Here is a 16,767-nt window from a genome sequence, read left to right as displayed (position 1 = left end):
ACTCCATCACCTCCACTAGCCTCCTCCAGTGGCCCACATTTTGTCAGGACTCTCCACTATGACCTGTCCACTTTGGGTGGCCCTGCATGGCATGACTCAAAGCTTCACTGAGAAGGACTGATGCTGAAGCTCCAATACTTTGGCCACCTGATGCAAAGCTCTTTTCATTGGAAAAGATCCTGATGCTGGGAAAGATGGTGGGGCAGGAGAAGGGGGCATCAGAGGATGAGATGATTAGATAGCATCACTGACTCAATGGACATGAGTTTGAGCCAACTCCAGGAGACACTGAAGGACAGGGAAGCCTGGTGTGCTGCAGCTCATGAGGTCGCAAAGAGTGGGACATGACTTAGTGACCATACCACAACAAGAGAATTTTCCTGAGTATCAGTGCCCACAGCAGCAAAGCATCCGCTGTGCCACTCTGGTCTGTCTCTGCCCACACATCTGTTTGCAGCAGTAGCCAGGAATAATGGCTTTTCCTTCTCATTCACCTTCAAGAGCAGATAAGACATGCAGAGCAGGGTGGACAGGCCAGCAATAGCCTGCCTGCCGCACTCAGCTCTGCAGTTCAATACAGTGAAACTACTTATGCCCTACCTGGGACTAGACTGTGTGGGAAAACAGTTTGATGAAGAGGTGACACTTCTCCCCAAGACTTTCCTGGCTTAACACTGGAGTCAGACACACACAGGCAACCATGCCAGACAGATGCAAATGTCACTTCTGTTACACCCAAGTTTAATTGCTTAAGGAGTTATCTACATCGAAAGAATGCCCCCAGCGTTGTATAGGATCCCTGACCTCATTGGGGTTTGGATCTTTTGAGATTCTCATAGAAAACTCTGCGTTTTTGTCATGTCTTTACTGCTGTTCTTCTGTTTCTTCAGGAGTACAGGAAGGCGAGTTTATCAAAAATATTGAAAACAGAAAACAAATCAATAGCATTTAGGTTTAGGCAAAGACTTAGGTCCTCAGCTTTTATCCAGAATTTTGTCTTAGTCATTATTAAACGCAGAGCACCTGCAAATACAGCTATTTGCAGACTAGCCTGTGTGAGTTATTTTTTTACTCAATATGCATTTATGGACCACTGATAAAAATGCCAATTATCACTATGTAGGGGGTGGGCTTCCCAGGTGGCACTAGTGGTAAAGAACCCACCTGCCAATGCAGGAGACATAAGAGATATGGGTTTGCTCCCTTATGGGGAGAGGGAAGATCCCTTGGAGGAGGGCATGGCAACCCATTCCAGTATTCTTGCCTGGAGAATCCCACATACAGAGGAGCCTGGCAGGCTACAGTCCATGGGGTTGCAAAGAGTCAGACATGACTGAAGCGACTAAGTACAGACATACAAGGTAGGGGATTTCCTGTCGCCTCCATTACTTATTTTATTACAAAACTCTTGAGAATTGTCTTGAGGCCCATTTTATCTTCTTTACCACTGGACTATGACACTGCCACTTTAACAGGCACTGGGGTTAAGGGTATAATTTCTGGGTGCCAGAGTATGAAGGAAACACATGATGTTCCCAGCCCTGAATTTAAAAGCTAATTTATTTAAAGTATTTGAATATTTTGTTAGTATATTTTTTTCACACATTCCCTTTAAACATAGTAGTGAGAAATACTTTATTATCAGTTAATTGGGAGAGCCTGTAAGAGCTCCTTGGTTCCAATAATTTTAGGAAGATGAATTTGTAGCTATAAATAGGCAGCCACTACATTTTAAATTTATGCATGCTGCTGATAATCCTTTAAGAACTCCTTAGTTAACTCTGTAGGTGAGCCTATGACCTCCATTTGGGAAGTTGCAGCAAGTGAATTGGTCATGAAGTTAGCATTAACAGATGGAAAAATGAAATCACACAAATCTAATTTGCTCTCTCAACGTGTCTTTGAAAGTTCTTGCACGTGGAGATTTTTGGGTTGTGTGAATGCTGCCAGTTTAACGGGTATGTTGAAGTCATACTATGCTTCAGTCCTCTGCTACCTCCACAGAGGCATATAACACTCTCCAACACATAACAATATCCTGCATTTGTTTTCATTTTTCACTCACATATACTATTTCATATGATATGTGTGTATGTGTGTGTGTATATATATATATATATATATACACATCCAGATAATTTAGGCTAGATTCCAAAATTTATCATTTTATTTTTTTTTAATTTATTTATTTACTGGACTTTCCTGGTGGTCCAGTGGTTAAGAATCCATCTGCCAACCCAGGGGACATGGGCCCAAACCCTGGTCCAGCAGGATTTCACATGCTGCAGCACAACCAAGCTGAGGAGCTGCAACTACAGAGCCTGGGACAACAGAAAGCCCTGCAAAGAGAAACCCATGCACCACAAGTAGAGAGTAAGCCCCTACCAGCCGCAACTGGAGAAAGCCCATGCACAGCAACAAAGACCCAGCACAGACAAAAATGGAAAAACTAATACAATTATGTAAAGTTTAAAAATAAAATAAAATTAAAAAAAAAATAAACAGTGCAAAAAAAAGAATAAAAAAATGAAATTCTAAACCATTTTAAAAATTATTTATTCATTTATTTCTCACTGCACTGGATCTGAAGCACGGCTCCTGTGCTTGCTTCTCTAGTTGCTGTGAGCGGGGGCTACTCTCTAGATGTGGTGCGTGGGCTTCTCTTTGTGGTGAATTCTCTTGTGGCAGAGCATGGGCTCCAGGGCATGCAGGTGTCGGCAGTTAAGGCTCGCGGGCTTGGCAGTTGCAGCATGGAGCTCTAGAGCACAGGCCCAGTAGTTGTAGTGAGTGAGCTCAGTAGCTGTGGTGAAATGGCCTAGTTGACGTGTAGTATGTGGAATCTTCCCAGATCCATGTCCTCTGAACCGGCAGGCAGACTCTTAACCACTGCACCACCAGGGAAGTCCCCAAATCTATCATTTTGGTAAAATAAAAACTTATTTCTTGCTCACCTTAATTCTGATGCCAGTTAGTAGAATCTCTTCCATCCAATGACTCTGGGATCCAGGTTTGCTCCATCAGTGATGCCACTGAAAATCAAACCGTCTACCCACACACTGAGCCTGGATACTGAGAACACAATCACCCCTTGCTGTTAAATTATGTTGACTTTGATATTTCACTGTTATTACTAGCATTTCTTCATTCTTCCACTCCTACAAAGCAAATGGTTTGATTGTTTATTACAGGAACTTTCCCAAAGCCCATCAACTATTCAATGGAAAGTATCAACAGATACAGATACAGATACAGATACAGATCAGCATGACCTAAGTTTTTTTTGACTCCTTTGCCTCAAAATCCTTACCTTGCTGTTTTCACCAATGCTGGACTATTGAATTGTGACTGTGAGGTGGTCTCTTTTATGGGAGTAAGCAATGAACTTAGTTTTATCTTATCAACAGGTGTTTTGGTGATGGATGAGGAGTCAGCTTTTTCAACAGAACCATCATAATACATTGCTTCCATGCTGGGAAAGGGGAAGAAGAATCAAGAAGGCAACCTGACCTTATACAAGCTTCAGGCTGGAAATGATATATCATTTTCACTCACATTGCCTTTGCCAGAATTCAGTCATATGGTAATAACTTTCTTGCTAGATGATATTGCCTTCCTGGTGTCATGGAAGAGCAGGTGGTGTAAAGAGCATCATAGCATTGCTTCTGCCACAATGTGATCATAATATAATAATAAAAGCTAACATTTGTGCAGCATTCACAATGTGCCAGGCACTGGTACAACTCCTTTACATACTCTAATACATTTAATTATCATAATAACTCAATGAGGTAGCTATTTTATTATCTCCATTTTTTTTCAGAAGGATAAACAATAATACAGAGAGATTAACTGACTTTCTCAAGGTCACACAGCTGGTGAATGGGGTAGCCTCACAATTCCATGCATGAAGGGGTACAGGTGAGTCTGTGCTTATAACCTGTACGCTATGCTGCCTCATGTAACATAGGTGAAATTTACAGAGCACTTTTCACATGCATGACCTTTCTCCTAAACAATCACAGGACAATAATAAACAAAAAACCTCTTCATAGACTATACTAATAATGGTATTTAATGTATCTTTCTACTCAAATTTTCAAGTAACCTGCTTCTAAACAATTTTTGAAGGCACCAAGTTAAATTAGCATACATTTCATCACTCTATAACTTGGACTATTTTCACTTTATAAAGAAACTAATGGGACTATCATCTAGTGTTTCTCAAAATGCCAGCACTGGACAAATGTTAACTAACAATAACTCTGAAATAATTAACTATCATTATTCTGTTTATAGTGCAATAATGAAAAGGCAGTTTCCTTCCAGTCAATGGAATTTGAGCCATCATATGAAAGGTACTCAAACAGCTTCTCCTTGAGATAAACATGAACATTCCCCCTTTTAGGAAGTCCTTCAAATGTATTGGAAGGTTAATCATTTCATTTAAAAGTCTCAGGGAAAAAATATATCAGCCATGGGCTGTTATTTTCTCACTAGTAGAAGATTCCAGAATTTAGTATTTCAAGAGGATTTCTGTGACATGAATTGAGTAGCTCTTAAGACTGAAGTTTATAACAGAGCCTCCATGCAGTGAGAACATTTTCATTTTCTCCAACTTATTGAGACCCCAAGAGGGAAAAATACAACATGTGAAGAGCCCCTGGAGAGCATCTTTGGTCTTAGCAGAGTTATATGCCTCTATGGTGAGTCTGTCTGCTAGTCAATTCAAGACCAGTTGTCCTACAGTTAAAGAAGCTTAAAATGCTGTTAAAAAGGAGTACACCATAGGGGATTCATTGGAAAAATATATTGCATTTAATTAAGCATTCCTGGTTATCTAAGCCTCCCACTCACAAAATAAAAGTGGTTTTTGGAAGCTCCAAGAGCCCACTCAATAGCTGAGCTGTAGTTGGAAAAGTAAATGAAGTCCAAATGCTATTTGAAAAGAAGAGAGGATTAAGCCTTTTATTGTTGAGTCTGTATGCTTAGACATTTGTCATTCCAAAGAAGGGGAGTTAGGTGAACAACACAGGAGGTGTCAATGCAAATGGCAAACTGGTGATCAAGATGGGATGGGAGAAGCTCAAGAGTGCCTTTGTCCCTAGGCTTTATTTTTTTTCTAATAGAACTCTTAAAAGTAGATACAGAAACCTAAGTTGGATAAACTGAAGCAGTATCTAAGGTTTACTCATGGCACATCTCAGAGCTTTCTAAAACATGGGCATTCTGAATCACATTTAGAGGCAAGGATACCAGATTTGCAATGAACTTTGTAAGTGAACTCTGAAACAAGATTTAATGAATAAGCACTTTCATCTTTAGTTTCCTGTTTTGTTCATTTTAAAAACATGTTCTGATTTTCATGGTTTATAGACAATCCACACTTTGTAAATACCATATCATTTACCATTTGGCAGTATTTTCCGCCCCCCTTTGGCTATTGGTGTTATCTTCATGGCCAATCAATGTTTGTATAAATTTTCTAGAAGAACAGGAAAACTGTATTTGTTTTCTTCTCGGAAGCAAAATGCAGACATTTAGTACCTATCTAAACTCAACCCAAGGCAAGTCAGAGGTTTTCACGATGTCGAACTTTCACAGTCTCCTACAAGAAAGCACGCAGATGATGTCGGCACCTCTGTTTGTCTTTTTCATTTACTCCTCTAAGCTGTTTCTCTTGGGTGAGCTCCCACAGCATGACAGAGACTACCATTCCACATTTCCCTGACACTGTGATATTGTGACAATTGGCCATCACAATCCAACTGACTGAAGTCTTAAATCATGTCTGATTTTTCAGTCTGTAAAGTAACACACAAAAAAGAGATGCAGAAATCAGACCACTTTTATCAGAAAGAAAGGTCTGCTGCTGCTGCTGCTAAGTCGCTTCAGTCGTGTCCAACTCTGTGCGACCCCATAGACGGCAGCCCACCAGGCTCCACCGTCCCTGGGATTCTCCAGGCAAGAACACTGGAGTGGGTTGCCATGTCCTTCTCCAATGCATGAAAGTGAAAAGTGAAAGTGAAGTCCCTCAGTCATGTCTGACTCTTAGCAACCCCATGGACTGCAGCCCACCAGGCTCCTCCATTCATGGGATTTTCCAGGCAAGAGTACTGGAGTGGAGTGCCATTGCCTTCTCCGGAACACATACAAAAAATTTATTCTGATGATGAAAAAAAATTTTTTTGATGCTCTCTTGCTGGGTGCCCATGACAGACACGTCAGTTCGCAAACTTTAATGGACATCAGAATCACCAGGCAGACTTGTTAAGTCACAAACTGCTCTGTCCCACCCCCAGAATATCTGATTCAGTAGATTTGGGGTAGGTCTTGAGAACTTGCATTTCTAACATATTTCTAGGTAATGCAAATGTTGTTTATTTGGGTACTAAACTCTAAAAATCACTGCTCCAGTATCGATATTCTAGTGCTCCAAATCCCTTCTTTAAGGCCAATGCACCTATCTCCCTTCCCCCCACCCCCTACCCAAGTGGTAATATTATTGGCTACTGACCATGCACAGTTGCTATGTTTATTGGTAACTGCTCTCAGCCTCTTCCAATTTTTTGACCCTCCAAGAACTTGGCATGCCAGTAACTTGGCATGAAGCAAACTACTAGCTGAAGGAGAGAAACAAAGGCTTTCTCAACTTGCCTCAATTTGAGATCATCTGAAGGGTCACCCCAGTTACAGAACTCACCATGGGCTCAGCTCAAGTCTCAGCTTCAATTGCACTGTGGGCCAGTTTTTTCCCTGCTTATTCCCACATTACTCACTTCCTTACAGCTATGTATCCCCGGACACTGCCTCATAAACTTTTTCCCCATATCAGAATCTGTTTCAGTGGCATCCATCATAAGGCAGCATCAGATAATATTGTGCACTAAAATAATTTGAATTGTTGCTCTAAACATAGTCCAAGTACCCCAATAGTCACATTGACCCCTATGCTTCCTTCTATTATTGAAAATGAGATCCTTCATCATTTGGATTGAGAAGGCAGGCCAAAAATCAGAGAAACCAGAGTCAATCCTACTTACTCTGTTTTGTCTTCTCAGATTCTGTCCTATACCCCAGAACTCCTCTTACACATCAGGAAAAAGACTTATTCCATATAAAAATAAAATATACTGAAGAAGTTATACCATTTAAAGGCATAACTTTCTTGGCACTGCTCAAGCTAGTCTTCCTGTTTATGATAATTTGAAGGCTAGGAAGCATTATAGCATGAAATTTTCTGCTTCTTAACTCAGGGTTCAAAGCTACTTGTTGACCAAAATGTTGAAAATACTATTCAAAGTCACAAAACCCTATTAGTCCTCTGCTGATCTTCCTATTTCTCCTTACATCATAAATTTTTTTTACAATAACCAAGTATTTTACTTATGGGAATAAATAGGGTGAAGAGGAAAGCAAGATTATAGGAAGAGATGATAAAATTTCATTTTAATAAAACATTATATAAAATACAGATAATCTACTAGGCATCACAATTTTTCCTGGTTTGCATCCTTTAAAGCTACTTTAGTGTCCTCATGTATAACTCAGACTAACTGTAAACATACTGTTCCTAGATGAAATGGTAAATGAAAAAATACCCAAGTCTCTTTGAATCTGCTTAGAATGGGCAATAATTTACCCTCTGATTTTCTTAATGAGTAAATGGCAGGATGAAACTCCCCTTCTTCCTCCACAGCTTGTTTAGAGTTATGATCCAAGTTCGCTTTGGCATAGTGGAAACTTCCTGGTTGGCCAAGAGAACACATAAAAGTGTTAGAAATTGCCTTCATATGCTTGTGGAATTTCCAAAAGAGATATTTTCCTATCCAAAGACATAGCCAGAAGCAGGGAATGTATTCTGAGAAGAAAAGACATTGGCAGAGGCAGTATCTGAGAAAGAAAAGTCAAAAAGCAGAGATGTAGACAAGAGCATCAGCAAGCCGGAACATGAGATCAGATCCTTTGGCTCATCCCATTTTATTTTGTGAGACTTTGTATTCACTAACTACCGCAAAACAGGTGTCTGTCATGAACTCCATGTGAGCAGTTCACAAGATTCTGCTGTGTTGGGATGTGGAACCCTCTCCATTCATCACATCTCTGAGTGAATGTCCTTTGTTGAATGGATATACCAGGAAGGAGGAAGGCCAAGAACATGGCTAGGGTTTCAGATGTGATTCTGAATGTCATTTCAGCCAAGTGAAGTGCTTTCTTTCTTACCTTCCGGCAGTCCTGCATTGCTGCCTGCCCTTTGTACTGACTACATGTTTTATAAGAGCTGCCACTCCATGGCAAGGCTCCATCACTGTAAATGGAAGCAGGCAAGATGCTGTTTATGATTCAGATGGTACAATTCACAGAAGGCAAATACTGGGCAAGGGATTGACTGGTAAGCCACGAAGATTGTCCCATTGCGGATGCTGGTAGACTGTGGGAAGGCAGCCAAGACTAGTGTGATTCAGAACAGATGACTACTATGATCAGAACTTTGAGATGTATGACTCTGAGAACTGAGTCACTCTCCATGCCAGTCCAGAAGGTGAAGTACTAGAGAGCCGCTGAAACTGAGAGAAGGTATCTTGTCTCAGATACAGAGATGACATGGTCTTAGCAGATACACCCACTGGAGGTCATCATCTTCAGTTCAGTTCAGTTTAATCACTCAGTCATGTCCGACTCCTTGCGACCCCGTGAATCACAGCACTCCAGGCCTCCCTGTTCATCACCAACTCCTGGAGTTTACTCAAACTCATGTCCATTGAGTCAGTGATGCCATCCAGCCATCTCATCCTCTGTCATCCCCTTCTCCTCCTGCCCCCAATCCCTCCCAGCATCAGAGTCTTTTCCAATGAGTCAACTCTTTGCATGAGGTGGACAAAGTTTTGGAGTTTCAGCTTCAGCATCAGTCCTTCCAATGAACATCCAGGACTGATCTCCTTTAGGATGAACTGGTTGGATCACCTTGCAGTCCAAGGGACTCTCAGGAGTCTTCTCCAACACCGCAGTTCAAAAGCACCAATTCTTCGGTGCTCAGCTTTCTTCACAGTCCAACTCTCACATCCATACATGACCACTGGAAAAACCATAGCCTTGATTAGACAGACCTTTGTTGGCAAAGTAATGTCTCTGCTTTTGAATATGCTATCTAGGTTGGTCATAACTTTCCTTTCAAGGAGTAAGCATCTTTTAATTTCATATCTGCAATCACCATCTGCAGTGATTTTGGAGCCCCCCAAAATAAAGTCTGACACTGTTTCCACTGTTTCCCCATCTATTTGCCATGAAGTGATGGGACCAGATGCCATGATCTTAGTTTTCTGAATGTTGAGCTTTAAGCCAACTTTTTCACTCTCCTCTTTCACTTTCATCAAGAGGCTTTTTAGTTCCTCTTCACTTTCTGCCATAAGGGTGGTGTCATCTGCATATCTGGGGTTATTGATATTTCTCCCAGCAATCTTGATTCCAGCTTATGCTTCTTCCAGCCCAGCGTTTCTCATCTTAAAACTGAATACAATATTTCATAGGTTACTTCAACATGCAGCACACATTTGCTAAGAATCAATTGTCCATTAGAATTTTTTTTAGAAAAAATAAAGTAAGGCACAAGATCTAATTTCAGGAGCTTAACTCTGTATGGGATATAAGACAAGAATACAATAATCGTATCACAAGGCAGAATTAGACGGGAAAATGGTAAGAGTAAGGAAGGTAAGGGCTTCCCTGGTAGCTCAGGGGTAAAGAAGCCACCTGCCAGTGCAGGAGACGGGAATTCAATTCCTGGATCCGGAAGATCCCCTGGAGAAGGGAGTGGCAACCCACTCTAGTATTCTTGCCTGGGAAGTCCCATGAACAGAGGAGCCTAGCAGACTACAGTCCATGGGGTAGCTAAGAGTCGGACATGACTTAGCGACTTAACAACAACAAGGATGTTAAAATGAGGCTGAAATCATTCCAGGAAAAGAACACTTACATCTTCTAAGCAGTGCTTGAAATCCAGTACTAATCAGTTACAGACCACCCATGTATTCATGCATTCAACACAGATTCACTGAGCATTCAGTAATGTACAGGACACTGTGCCGGGTCTGGGGATACAATGATAAGCATAAAATAAAATGTACTGGAGTTTGTGTTTGCTCCCATTTGCTCAAAATTTAATCTCAATGGCTTGCTGAAATAACACTATATCACTCCTGAACATTATAGTTTACTAAGATCGAATGAGCTAGTCCTGGTAATATTTCTTAGAAATTTTTAAAAACTTCTTGAGTAGCAGGTAAATTTTAGGAGATACCCATAACCTGTGTTTCTTGCTTGAATAGGTCATAAATTTATAAAATTATATCTTCCCAGTCTTGCTGGTCAGAAACCAGTAATAACAGATATCATTTTTACTCATTCTTTATGACACATTTCATATGAGATGATAATCTCTTTTATTCTTCCCACCAACTCTTTGTGGTCAGAATCATCGCCAGAATCTTCATCTAAACGGAGACTCAGGGAAGTTAAGTAACTTGCAAGAATTTTCACAGTTAGAAAGATCAAGTGGGATGAATATCTAGGTCTGTCTGGCTCTTTGGGAAACTGATGCACCTCATAGAATTGCATTGTTGCTACTGCTTCCTATGCTTCATCTGGGATTTGTTTAATTTTATTGCTCTGGACTCAGTTCCCATACAACTACTACTGACTTAGCCACTGTTTCTGCCTACCAGTTATATACTCTTTCTATCTGAGTTTTAGGTATAAAGAGTGGCAACATTTAGTTGCAAGGATATTATTCAAAATATTTAATATGTACTATGACTCAACACTTGGTTACTCAGAGAATGCTTGACTTCCGAAAAGATAATTAATAATACACAACCGGTGTGGTCATACTGATGTGGACACCAGGAGAATATCAACTATGCCTGGCATAGGCCTGTGTGTGTGTGTGTTGCTCAGTTGTGTCCGACTCTTTATGGCCCCATGGATTGTAGCCCGCCCCGCAAGAACACTGCAGTGGGGATCCCTTCTGCAGGGGATCTTCCCAACCCAGAGATGGAACCCAGGTCTCCAGCATAGCAGGCAGATGCTTTCCAGTCTCAGCCACCAGGGAAGTCCAACATGTGCTTATATCAAGGTTAAGCACTTCCATTCAGGCAAAATTTTACATGGACAACACATTTTGTTTAATTCATGGAATTATTATGAGCTATCATGGACCTCCTACTCTACTACTGCAAACCTCTGGCTACATCTTTATCTTTGAGCTTATCTTTAATGTATGGAGATGTTTTATTTGGGGGGAAAGGGTATAGTACATTTATCTTTACATGGGCTAGCCTATCTATGGGTATGCACTCATTGCTCCACAAATACAAAACTAGCCAGACTGCAAATAAACAGCCTGGACAAAGAGTTCACTAAACTGCACAGAATAATGGATGCCCAACTTTTAAAGTCTCAGTATGATACTGCACACTGCATAACAAATTAGATGGCAGCTTTTTCCAGACCTTCATTTTTTCATCGTGACAAAAGGAACTTATTCATAAGTTCATGATTCATGAAATCAGCAAGGGGAACATTGGATTTAAAAAACTGTGTATTTTAAGTATACCACATGCCTGCCTCTGTACTAAGAACTTCCTCTTCAAACCTTACAACTCAGTTGCACCCATTTTTCAGATGTGAAAACTTAGGCACTGGGAGAGAGTAGAATCAGGATTTAAAACCAAGGAGTTTTACTCTATAGTCCATATTTTTTACCGTGATGTTTCACTGCTTTCCGTCACACTGGGACCAAGTACTCATAAACTACATGGTTTCAAAACGAAAGCTCTGGTCAAAATTCTTTTTGGTCTCCGTTACAAGAAAGCTAAACAAAACCTTCTGTCTTGAATAAAAAGCTCCTTAGTATTTATCCCTGGTCATGTTTCCAGCCTCATCTATGGTCACTCTGCTTCCTTGCTTTTTATGCTCCACCTACGTCAAATAAGTCATGTCTTCTTGTGCCTAAATTTCTTTGTAGATGTTTCTCTCTTCCTGGATTGCCCTCACTTGTCTTATTTCCAGATCTTACTCCAATAGTTACATCCAGTGGCATCTCCTGCCCAAAGCTCCCCTGACTGCTTCCAAAAGCAAACTTGAGGGTTCTCCCACCTTGATCCTACCATATCTTGTATATGTTTGCCTGGATTTAGCATTGACTATGCTTCACATTCATTTTCCATTTATATGTTTCTCTTTTAGGTATATTGTGTCCTCCTGGAGGGAAAGGACTAATCTCTGTCTTTAAGCCTTGTACATAGTAGATAACCAGTAAGTATTTATAGAATAAATAACTGAATAAACAGTTACTTAATAACATCAGTAGGCATTCTTTCTGTCAGTAGTAATAGAAAATTCAACTCAAAGCAGTTTAAGTAATAAAATAAATATCTCAGCTTATATTTAAAAAAAAATACAACAGAAGAATGGTCTTTGGTTTCACCCAGGACCTTGCTGCTATTACTAGTTCTTTCCACCTTCCTTTTCATCCTGTGAGTTTATTCTAAGGCTCAGCTACTGGAGAAAAGACAATCTCTTTAACAAGTGGTGCTGGGAAAACTGGTCAACCACTTGTAAAAGAATGAAACTAGAACACATTCTAACACCATACACAAAAATAAACTCAAAATGGATTAAAGATCTAAATGTAAGACCAGAAACTATAAAACTCTTAGTGGAAAACATAGGCAAAACACTCTCTGACATAAATCACAGCAGGATCCTCTATGACCCATCTCCCAGAGTAATGGAAATAAAAGCAAAAATAAACAAATGGGACCTAATTCAACTTAAAAGCTTTTGCAAAATGAAGGAAACTATAAGCAAGGTGAAAAGACAGTCTTCAGAATGGTAGAAAATAATAGCAAATGAAGCAACTGACAAAGAATTAATTTCAGAAATATACAAGCAGCTCCTGCAGCTCAATTCCAGAAAAATAAATGACCCAATCAAAAAATGGGCCAAAGAACTAAATGACATTTCTCCAAAGAAGACATACAGATGGCTAACAAACACATGAAAAGATGCTCAACATCACTCATTATCAGAGAAATGCAAATCAAAACCACAATGAGTTACCATCTCACACCCATCAGAATGGCTGCTATCAAAGAGTCTACAAACAATAAATGCTGGAGAGGGTGTGGAGAAAAGGGAACCCTCTTACGCTGTTGGTGGGAGTGCAAACCAGTACAGCCACTATGGAGAACAATGTGGAGATTCCTTAAAAAAACTGGAAATAGAACTGCCATACGACCCAGCAATCCCACTGCTGGGCATACATACTGAGGAAACCAGAATTGAAAGAGACATGTGTACCCCAGTGTTCATCGCAGCACTGTTTATAATAGCCAGGACATGGAAGCAACCTAGATGTCCATCGGCAGATGAACGGATAAGAAAGCTGTGGTACATATACACAATGGAGTATTACTCAGCCATTAAAAAGAATACATTTGAATCAATTCTAATGAGGTGGATGAAACTGGAGCCTATTATACAGAGTGAAGTAAGTCAGAAAGAAAAACACCAATACAGTGTATTAACGCATATATTGGAGAAGGAAATGGAAATCCACTCCCATATTCTTGCCTGAAGAATCCTGTGGACAGAGGGGCCTGGTGGGCTGCTGTCCATGGGGTCACACAGAGTCAGACACGACTAAAGTGACTTAGCAGCAGCAGCAACACATATATATGGAATTTAGAAAGATGGTAACAATGACCCTATATGCGAGACAGCAAAAGAGACACAGATGTAAAGAACAGACTTTTGGACTCTGTGGGAGAAGGTGAGGGTGGGATGATTTGAGAGGGTAGCATTGAAACGTGTGTCTTATCATATGTGAAGCGAATCACTGGTCCAGCTTCGATGCATGAGGCAGGGCACTCAGGGCTGGTGTACTGGGATGACCCTGAGGCATGGGATGGGGAGGGAGATGGGAGGGGCGTTCTGGATGGGGAACACATGTGTGCCCGTGGCTGATTCAAGTCAATGTATGGCACAAATCACTACAATATTGTAAAGTAACTAGCCTCCAATTAAAACAAACAAATAAATTTTTAAAAAAGGCTCAGCTTCCCAGGTAGTCAAATCCTTGCTGTCTTCAGTTCCTAGAGTTACCCACATGCTCTTCTGTATCCATAAGTTCCTCAACTCTGGGAATACTTGCCAGCTACACCCTTCTGGGAATGACCTGTTTTCCTAGTACAAAGTTAATGCCTTGACCTGGTTAAGTGTACATTCCTAACCTGAGCATTGTAGCAAGACAGATAGGAAGAGCTTACACACTCAAGAGCCACCCCTAGATCTTGACGTGGGTCCATTCTACCTCAACTGTATGGTTACTATGTAATCAAGATGGTGAGGAGTGGATGCTGGGAGGCAAAGTCCATGACATGTATGATGCATGAATGGATTCTTCCACTCTGAACAATCACCTATGCTCATTTTTAGTAGATAACAGCACAACATTCTTCTGCAATCATTTCATTCTAATGCCAAGATCTGATGATTTCTGACCGTAATACTACCAGCTTCTCTGCAGTTCACTCAGCTACAGCAAGCCTCCGTTGTCTCCACTTCACTGACAAGTAACCTCAAACCAGCAGCCTTAGCAACTGACCCAAGGATTCCTCCCCAAATCAGAAGAGATCCAATTTCCCAGGGGGTGTCTGGGACAGAAAGGAAGTTGTTATTAACCAAATGACTCATATGCTGAATCACAAAACGAGAACCATTTGGGGAAAGGTCTGTAACTGCAGAGTATGTTTCCAGTTAAGCAGACACTCTCAGGCCCTTTTGGGGAGAAGCCAACACTGGCCCACATCATCATAGTAGTGTTCCCCAATGTCTGGATGATAATGCCTCACAATCCAGGGATCTCTTCACTCTTCAGTCACATGTCCTTGAAGCTCTCAGGGATATGTCCTCTGGGAAATTGCAGATGGAGATGGGAATTTCCCATGTGCCAGGAACCCAAGTAGTCAATGAAAGATTCAAGGAAAGGCCCACAATTCTCTACAGGGATGGCCTTTGGAATACCCCTCCCAGAAACTGGACCATGATTACTTCATTTCCTTTCTCCTTCCTAATAATTTACATATGAATTTTTACCACCCTAAAAATGAATATTTGTTTGATTTGATTTAAATATTCTGATATTGAGAGTAATAAAAGAAATTTTAGCTAAGGGAAAGATAGAACTTGGGAGATGGAGCAAAAATTAAAGACAATGTTGGATTTTTAAAAATTATTTATGCAGGTTTGGTATTCTGTGATGTAGTAAGTATTCTTCCATTTTAAACATATCCACCAAGAATCCTCATCTATTTTATTATTCCATTCACCTGCTTGCTTGTAAACTCTGTCATGTCTGATTCTTTGAGACCCCATGGACTGTAGCCCATCAGGCTCCTCTGTCCATGGAATTTTCTGTCCATGGAAGAATACTGGAGTGGGTTGCCATTTCCTACTTCAGGGGATCCTCCCGACCAAGGGATTGAACCTGCATCTCTTGTGTCTCCTGCATTGGCAGGAGGATTTTTTTTTTTTTTTTAACCACTGTACCACCTGGGAAATACATTTCACTCATCTCTCCCTCCATGTTTTCGTTTGGAGAGCACAAATTTAGAAGTGCTTTCACGGGCCACACACAGGCATATCCACAATGGGTACTTCCGTGAACCAGCTGATCTGGTTCCTGACCTCAAGGAACCAAGTCCAAAGATCTCCTCCCCATCATCCTGTGAGAGAGTTCTTCCTGTGTAAGTGAGAAGAGGGACTGGGGGAAAGGTGGGATCTAATTGTGAGTTACGAATCTGTGTTATCGCCATAGCAACCTTAGTTTCCCCTTGGGTCCGGTCCAGTTCTCAGGGGGCGAAAGCTCCCTTAGCTGTGAGCATCTCACGTACAGGGTCATCTCTGCTAATAGTTACATCCACAACAGTGTCTAACACCTAGCAGGTACATAGTAAGTGATGGACACAACTGTGGAAAGGCAGAGATAATAATTTGCTAGGTAATTTGCTACTGTTAATAGAGTCCCCTGCCTGCGTGTGTGCTAAGCTGCCTTAGTCGTGCCTGACTCTATTAATAGAGTCCCATTCCCTGCTTAACTTACATCCCTGCCTAGGAGTCTTCCAAATGGCTGATAACTATTTCCTACAAAGGGGACTGTCCTGATACATGCTCAGTTACAGCACAGGCATTGATAATGTTAGCCTTAATGCTACCACAGACTCCATTTAAAGGAATATCTCTTAGTAAGTCAGTTTATTTTAAACATAATCTAGTCACCTCAAACGTCTACTTTTGAGTGCCAAAGAATAAATCGGACGCCCTCTTTTCCAATTCTTTCTCTGTGCTTAATCGCAGAGAGCATCTACCAGCCTGATACAGACAGATTGAGGAGTTACCCACATTTGAAGATTCAGCTGCACTTGGAAGGGGGAGAAAGCTAAGGAAAAGAGGGAGGGGAAAAAAGAGCTTTTTTTCCCCTCTCTCTCCATAGAGTAGGGACCTTTACAATGCACCGCAGTGTGTGAAGAGAGCTGCGTGCTGTGATACCATTTAGCAATAACGGATGGGTTGTGCTACCCAGACTTAACAGGCCAGTGAGCAACATCACGCTGCAGATGGAGTGCTCCGAGACTGCCATGCACTAAAAAAGGGATGAAAAATAAAATTGTCTGTGGCTATTGTCGACATATTTACCCCTTGTTTAGGGAT

Source organism: Bos grunniens, chromosome 14 (assembly GCF_055505025.1).
Source record: "Bos grunniens cultivar Pamir isolate PY7600 chromosome 14, Bosgru_T2T1.0, whole genome shotgun sequence".
Classification (NCBI taxonomy): Eukaryota; Metazoa; Chordata; class Mammalia; order Artiodactyla; family Bovidae; genus Bos; species Bos grunniens.
This window is presented reverse-complemented; position numbering follows the sequence as displayed.